General features: G+C 33.3%; 1 pseudogene; it reads left to right on the top strand.

Moving 5' to 3' along the window:
- The first annotated feature begins 1,359 nt into the window (after window positions 1-1,359).
- On the top strand, window positions 1,360-8,417 carry LOC110998021 (annotated as a pseudogene).

The raw sequence follows: 8,417 nt of genomic DNA on the forward strand, positions 1-8,417 counted from the left end.
TAGAGATGTTATAAAAATCTCATTAAAAAATTCCGCTCTAGGCGAGATACCTATACTATTTTTACTACGCAATCAGACACCACCTACATCCCAATGTTATCCTTATTACATAAATTGAGATTGTTACCGAGTTTATTGATGTGACTTATTTTGTGTTTATTTTTCGACGCGACATTTTACTCACAGAACTGTCAATTGAATTATTTCTAGAAGTCAGAAGTTTCTAGAAGTTAGAAGTCAGAATTATAATTGATGCGTAATTAAAGAACTTTTTTTTTTGTTTTTTTTTCTATATACATGAGTCTTCACTAAGACACATGTATATAGAAAAAAACTAATAATTAATTAATTAACCTCATTTACCAATAACTCTAACTACAGTCTTTATTAAAGGGAAGAAGACACTCTGTTCTTGTGTTCTATTTTACAGACACTCTTTAGCACTTGATATTTACGTACACTATAAAGAAGATTTAAAGAACTATGAAACTATATTTTTAGCTTATTTTAAGCTTCCAACAGGGTCTTTGGCGAGTTTTTTAAATTTATTTTCATTGATTAGGATCATTGTAATCAGTAATATTTAATGATATCTACGAAATATCACCAAATATTTATTCTCCGTGTGCAGGTTTAAATTTAAAACGAGTTTCAAGAATCATCTAACCAGTTTTGTTAGGTATGCATTGATCTTTTGATTTAGTTCTTTATGTTGTTCTAAAGTCTGTACTGTGACTTGAGTTGCTGAAGGTTTGCATGAATTAAACCTACATGGTAACATTTATAACGTTCTATGCACAGTGTAAATCTATTATAAGAGTAGGTATAATAGAACATTAGAGATAGACCTTATGAAAATATTATTCACTTAAATTCAAATAAATAATAAATATATCCACGCTAAAATAACAGTTTCACACATATCAATGTCAATACATACCCGCATCTTCAAGGAAATCAACTTGTAAAAATCTTCGATTCTGAAGATTTTTATAAAACAAATAAAATTACAGTAATGCGGACTTTGTGGTCGAGATTCGTAAAATATTGATTAATAATCTAGTTAGCCAAGAAAATGACGTAACTTCGGTTGAAGACCTTTAATAAAATCAACAAAGAAGATAATAACCACAATGTCAATGTAAGAATATTCGTAATTTTGCGTTGATATTACGTAAATAAATAAATATTATCAGTAAGTGATATTGAGGACGTTACTTCATAACAGAAGTGCGAAATGGATATAATGTTATATGCTATATATGTAGGCATTGAGAAATGAGATAGCACGAAAACATCGTATGCTTTTTATTTTTAATGAAGGTTGATTCGTATTAATCTTCATAGACAATAACAAAAATGGTTTGGCGGAAAATAAAGTTTGCAGTCTGCAAACCTAAACCTCACTCTAAATCACTAAACATGCGATTTGTATTTCCTTGAACATATTTCGTGGTAAATAACACAACTAAAAGGCTTTATACTAACAGATAATACTTCACAGAAGTGGAACTATCCATGAAGACGTGACAACCGAAGTTCTTGGAAATATTGGCGCTTGGCAATGGACAGTCACTATACTTATAACGATTTTAGCTGCACCAACAGTACTAAACCAGTATGAAGACGCCTTCCTTCTGCAACAACCGAATGGCGTTGTCTGTATGACTCAGTACAACCATACTCTGTGCTCATATTCCGTAAATGGAACGGAATTTATGTGTAACTCTTGGCAAGTAAGATTTATGTGGCTCGTGTGGATTAGGAAAACGGTAAGACTTAGACCTGGGGGTCAAATCTTTAGTGGACCTAAAGTATACGTACGTACAGCATCGTGTCAAACACATCTTTATTAAGATTATTATTATATTATAAGGAACTAAGAATATAATTTGGAAACTTTAAATTGATAAGATGTTGAGAAACATATAATTTAGTTTGGATAATGGATTAGAGATATGTGATGTATATAATACAATTGACGTTCTTTTTACTGTTTTACGTTGGTTTTTCAGTGGCTTATATACTGTGATAAAGATTCTACGATTCTCCTAATTGTGACGGTAATTTGTCGTTTTGGTTTGTGCCTGGGAAGCATTATATTTGGACTCATCTCGGATGGGTAATTTTAAATGTAATTTTTAATAATATCGGATAATGTATACCCATATACTATATGCATTGTAAAGAGGGACACAACGAGAGTTGAAATAAGATTAATTTTGGAGTGAAAGGCGCATGAGGGTAAAAATCTTACGTGTTTGTAGAAGGAATAGGAGAAAGCGAGTCTTCTGGCAATGTGAGTGTCCATGGGCGGCCGGTATTACTTACCATAAGGAGAACCTCATGTCCGTTTGCCCCACGTTATATAATATTAAAAAATTGGCGTTCTTAGGTCTTAAAATGACTTTTTTTATACTTATATTATTTTCAGTTTTGGAAGACGAATCGTGATCTTGATAAATTTAATAGCCGAATTAATATTCCGACTTGCGATGACCTTTTGTGATTTAGAGAGCTGGTATCTTCTACTTATATTTCTCAAGTCATTGTCAACCAGTGGTATTTACTACCTGGGATTAGTTATAGGTATGTGTTATTCTGTACTTTATGATAAATGAGATTAATGGACTTCTATCGCTATCGCAATAATAATTTCCAGATACATATTTCCTATCCGCGAGGATTCGTGGCAAGTTAGGACAATTCTTTTTAAAGTCCTATTACAGGCCATTTATAAAATTAGACACAGACTATGTTTCATTTTTATATGACAGATGTTCTCAGACGCCCAAACCCAATATCCTATCTCAATCCATGTTTTCCCTCGGAGATAGACATCTTTATCCAAATATTCATAAAAGACGGATTGTTATGGCCATCCGTCGATACAAGCTAACTATGGTAGGTCGGGTTGGTGTATGTGGATAGACCTTTGTATGAAAATGAAAGTTCAAGTTTGCCAATATACTTATCTTAATGTTTTAACTTACACCAGTTCTTAAAGTAATTTAAAAGCTATTTGATATGTTTTAAAATTTAAACATAGACTTTTATTTAAATATGATTTGAACGGTTTTATTTACATTATTTGGTTTATATTGATTATTATCAAATATGAGTGTAAAGAGCGAAGAGATTGCATTCTATCCGTCGCCAAAAATAGATGTTTGGTTATTGGGATGCAGATAGGAGATCGATCGACTGTCACGGTCTGATCTCAGATTATTTTCAAACTGAGATTATGGATTAATTAATGGGTTCGGGCGTAAATCTGCCCGAGCAGCCTGGTTAGAATTAAGTCCTGACCGCTGCCCTATAAGAACAAATAAAATGTTTTTTTTCTTCGTCTTTATACAAATTTAAACTAGACTAAAATAGCCATTTAGCTTATTGCCAGAAAAGTAATGCTAAAACAGATGCAGTAATTTCCGCATTCCGGGAATCAAATTATGCTTGGTAAATTGACATATATAGGTACATATAGTTTAAGATACGTTTAACATAATCAAGTCAAGGCAAAACAATCGTGAAAAGCCTCAGAGGATGCGTGGTGTGTATACCATATACGTGAGAGGACTTTGTAAGCTGATTAACATCTTTAGTAGGAATCAGATTTCCCGTGAGAAATATCAATACAATAGATAAGATGTAGATATAATTGTCGTTCCTTGAATGAAGTCCCTAAAGATAATTGAGGAAAGTTTCTTTATTTAATATTTATCTATTATCTATGACAGGTAAGTTGGATATAAGAATATAGAAATATATATTTAATGTCATTATTATCATGAGGTCATCAGTCGTGGCTATGCGGTCACCAGTGGTGCCCTCTGGGACTTAATTTCGAGAAAACTTGAATTGTATAAGATTGGTTAAGACAAAAACTGAACCTTGCCTTTAAATTTACCAATGAAATAGATCCTTAGACATATTAAAGGGTCTATTTTATTGCGCCTTGGTAACACAAAAAACCATTCGGTTAGTCATATATTGAGGTTACCAAAAAAATATACTTCAACTCTATTTTAAATTTTCAGTCTGTGAAATTGCAAGCAACAAATGGCGTACTATTCTAGGATTTATGGTTTCTTTCCCTTGTCTTTTAAACTCCACCTGTATGCTAGCAATTGTGAACTCTGCTCCTAATCTTGAAACCTATAACTTTATAGCATTCTTATTGGGTCTACTATCGCTTATTCTTATCAGGTAATCTATCCTTTTTTAAAAGACTTCAGAGTAGAAGAAGCTTGCACTGTGTGGAATTTTCCACAGACAATGTAAGGTAATGCCCTTCAAGAAGTGATAGGTTTATTCTTGACATTTGATTTTAAAACAACAAAGTCAAACATGATAATAATTAATACTATGAAATGTTACCCACATTCTTATATAGCTTCATACCCAACAATGCATTGTGTTGTTTCGAAGAATTCAGTTAAATTAGACAGACAGATAGACAGAATTTTTGACAGTCATGTTGCCGCAGAATGCAAGATATTATATTTTTTACATTATTTTTTAAAAAGTATAACATATATATAAATACTACGTGCCCTATATAGATGTGGAACCTACGACGTCAAGAATTTGAATTTGAAATGATTTGTACTTTATGGGACGGTCCTTTTCAATTATTTGTTTAATCACTTTGTAAATGATGCTTCTGCAATTGTAGATGGATTCCCGAATCACCACAGTGGTTACTGTACAATAGAAAAATATCATCAGCAGAAAATATATTAATTAGTGCTGCAAAGAAAAACCGCGTAAAATTATGTAATGACTTCAAAATAAGACCAGTTGACCACAGAGTAGGTATGTTCTTAAGAAATGTCGTTTGTCACATATATTACGATGACATATTGTTTAACATCATTTAATCAAAAACATTCATAAATATTAAGTTAAATTATGATAATTTACAAATTTTTTTACTTGAAATAAATGACAAACATAATTCCTCTGTCTGTATTTTCGTACATGTATTTTGGCGGGATAAATGCGATGTAAAATTATGAATAATAATATAATATCCGATTACTGAAATGTAAATAAATAATTTAATATTACATCTTATATAATCACAAGTCTCTTTTAATATTCGCATCGAGTAATGCCATATTGATAAAAACGGCAGGGCAATAGTTGATCATAAAGTTATTAATAGGAAAAGATAACAGGTTTAATGATTTCTACTTGCATTTCATAAAACAATATGTTTTTATAAATAGACATAGCAACGGTTGTCGATTATAAATTGATTTTATAACATTTTGACCTTTTACACTCGGCTTTGTTCATTAGTAACAAAATTTAGACTGTCCTACACAATAGGATTTAGATTTTAGATGAGTTAAATTATATATTTATTTTTATATTTTCTTTATCTTTACATTATAATTGGGACAGCGATACATACCTTTAATTTAATAGGTGTTTTAATTAAATTATTTCATAGACAAAATTATAAAAGTAATAGTTTTCATGTACAGAAACAACTCACAGCATTTTGCCTAATATTTTCTTTCAGGCATACAAATGTTTGGATGAGGAATGGACTTGTTTCACTATATTATGTACTCATAATGTTAGGATTATTTTTCTGTCGTGTCTTATATTCTGGGCTTTGTACTTTTTTCTTTGGTCTCCTTTATACATGGAAGTATACAAAGATCCGATATATGCTTCACTTAAAGTATTACCAACGACCGCTCTCTTAGGACTTATATATGTTTGTTTGGGCAAAAAGATGAAGCTGAGATTTTGGTTGGCGCTTAACATTGCTATTTTGGGGATTTCAACAGGTATTTTTGTTTACAAGAAAATATTACATCTTTATGTGAGTATAAATTGCTTTTACAAATATTTTTTTATAGAACAGGGCCAAAAGGACATGAGGTTCATCTGATGTCAAGTGATACTGCCCATGGACACTCTCAGTGCTAGAATATTCACGAGTGGTAGTAGTAGAGCGAATTGGTAAGTAATTGGTTCCATATAGAGGTGCGGCAAAACTGCTTAAAAAAGCACTCAGTTGTGAAACGGCGGATGTCGAAGTGATACAATGGAATTTTGGCTCAACGTCCGATGAGGCAAAAGGTTTAATCCGAACAACTCCTCTCAACACTCTCCATGGTAGATGATGTAGCGTGACTCCACATTATCTACCGCATTACGCACTACGCAACGCCAAGGGATCCAGGCGCTCGGAAAGGGATTGGTTGTCAACGATTCGAATTGCTTTGCTAAATTAAACACTACGTATTCATTTCTATAGATATTTAATATACCTACAACTACTTGAGCAGGTGTCAACCTTATAAAAGCCTAAATTATAATATTTATAAATTTTTAGGTCGTCATACTTGAAATAATTTCTACAATCGGCTTGGCTTCAGGGCTAATCAGCCACGCCTTACTCCTCAACATTACACCACGATTATTAGCCACTAAATCAGAGCGACCCTTTTTGGGTGCTATTACTCTGTGGGACAACTTGGCACCATGACAGCATATCTTATCAGGACCCAGGATATCCGAGATCTTACTATGATGATAGTTGTTGTAGTAATAACATTGATATTGGTATTTATATGTGTAATACTACCAGATGTTGATGGACGGGAGTTGCCAGATACATTAAAGGATATGGACTATTTCTCAGAGTAAGTATAATGTACTTTGCGTTGTGATAAAGAAATACTTGGTACTGCAGTTATTTCGCAAATTCTAAAATGGTTAGCAGTAATCGGCTACAGATCATAAAGAGCAATCTTCAAAGAAAGATTCAATGATAGCAATTACTATCCAGTCCATCCAGCAATCATAAGTTAGGAAACTGTCTATATTCCGTGTCTCAACTCGTCTAGACAAAAAAAATACAGCATTAAGTAGAACAACTATGGTAACACCATGTTACAATAAATTTAAATAAACTAAAGTGGAAGTGCGCGGGGCATACGGCCATAGGAAGAGAAGAGCGGAGCAAAAAGTACTAAACAGGTGCCCAAGGTGAAGCAAACAAAAAAGAGGAAGACAACTTAGACGGCGGATAGGCTAAATTACAGAAACAGCAGGTGGCACATGACAGCTGGTACGGTGCAGAGGAAAAAATTGCACACAAATATTTAAAAGAAGATTGAAATAGAAAATGTTTATATTATTACGAAGATTATCATGCAATCAGCAATGTCTCTAGATTTTTCCATAAGCTTGGTCCTTGTAGTCTCGTCTCTAGAACGCCGTACTATAAGGACCGAGCAATGTGCGAAAAAGACAAAGAGTAGGTACTCTTTGCACGCCCGTACGGGCGTTCCAGAATTGTGCAATCGCTACTCAGAAGCGATTCTGCCTAGAGAATTCTCGAATATTGTTGAAGCTTATTCCCAGATATATACATATAAGTGAGCCGAAACGCGACCAATTAATTGACTTTCGAATTCGATATCAAGAGATAAACACCGACGAGAAAACGTGCGAATACAGTGAACACAAGTCATCACTGTTTGAAGTGTGCGTTATTAAAGTTATTTGTGACTGTGTTTTGTATAGTGTGTAATAAGTGAATTTTTTGCGAGAAATTTCCGGTTAATTTGTGTTATCAAATTCCTTATTAATGTTATTAAGAAATAAACTATATCTAATATCTATGGCATTTTCTATCCGATCTCCTAGCTCGTAAAAGTATCTGAATTAAAAGGCTATTATTATATACATAGCCAGTTAAAATAGTGATTTACGGTCTAGGTCGCGGTTGATTATCGTTTTATTATCTGCGTTGATCATTCTCAATGGAACTTTCATAAGTTAGTGACATTGAGTGCAATTAAGCCTAAATAAATAAATCAGTGGCAATACAACCTCTTAAGGTCTTGGCCTCAGATTTATGAATCTGTTTCATGATCATTTTTTAAATCTTATAGGCAAGTAGGTGATCAGCCTCCAGTGTCTGACACACGTCGTCGACTTTTTCGGTCTAAGACATGTCGGTTTCCTCACGATGTTTTCCTTCACCGTTCTAGCAAATGTTAAATGCGCACATAGAAAGAAATTCCATTGGTGCACAGCCGGGGATCGAACCTACGACCTCAGGTAGTCGCATGCTGAAGCCACTAGGCCAACACTGCTCTACCTAAATAAAAGCCTACCTATTGATCTTGATTTACAAGGTAATTTCAATTACTTACGACATATTTTTGTAAATACCTTTCAGGCTATCAAAACCCTTACGGTGGGTGACACAAAAAACGAATTCCCCCTCACACGAAGAATTGGAATTAAGGGTTCACTCCTTCAGCATGGATGGAAATAATTCTGATGATACGAACCCACCACAACACATTGGATTCGTAAAAATATGGCATTTTATTTACAAATCGTGTAGGCGATGTCGAAATAATAAAACTACAAAATAA

The sequence above is a fragment of the Pieris rapae genome, chromosome 3 (genome assembly GCF_905147795.1).
Source record: "Pieris rapae chromosome 3, ilPieRapa1.1, whole genome shotgun sequence".
Taxonomy (NCBI): Eukaryota; Metazoa; Arthropoda; class Insecta; order Lepidoptera; family Pieridae; genus Pieris; species Pieris rapae.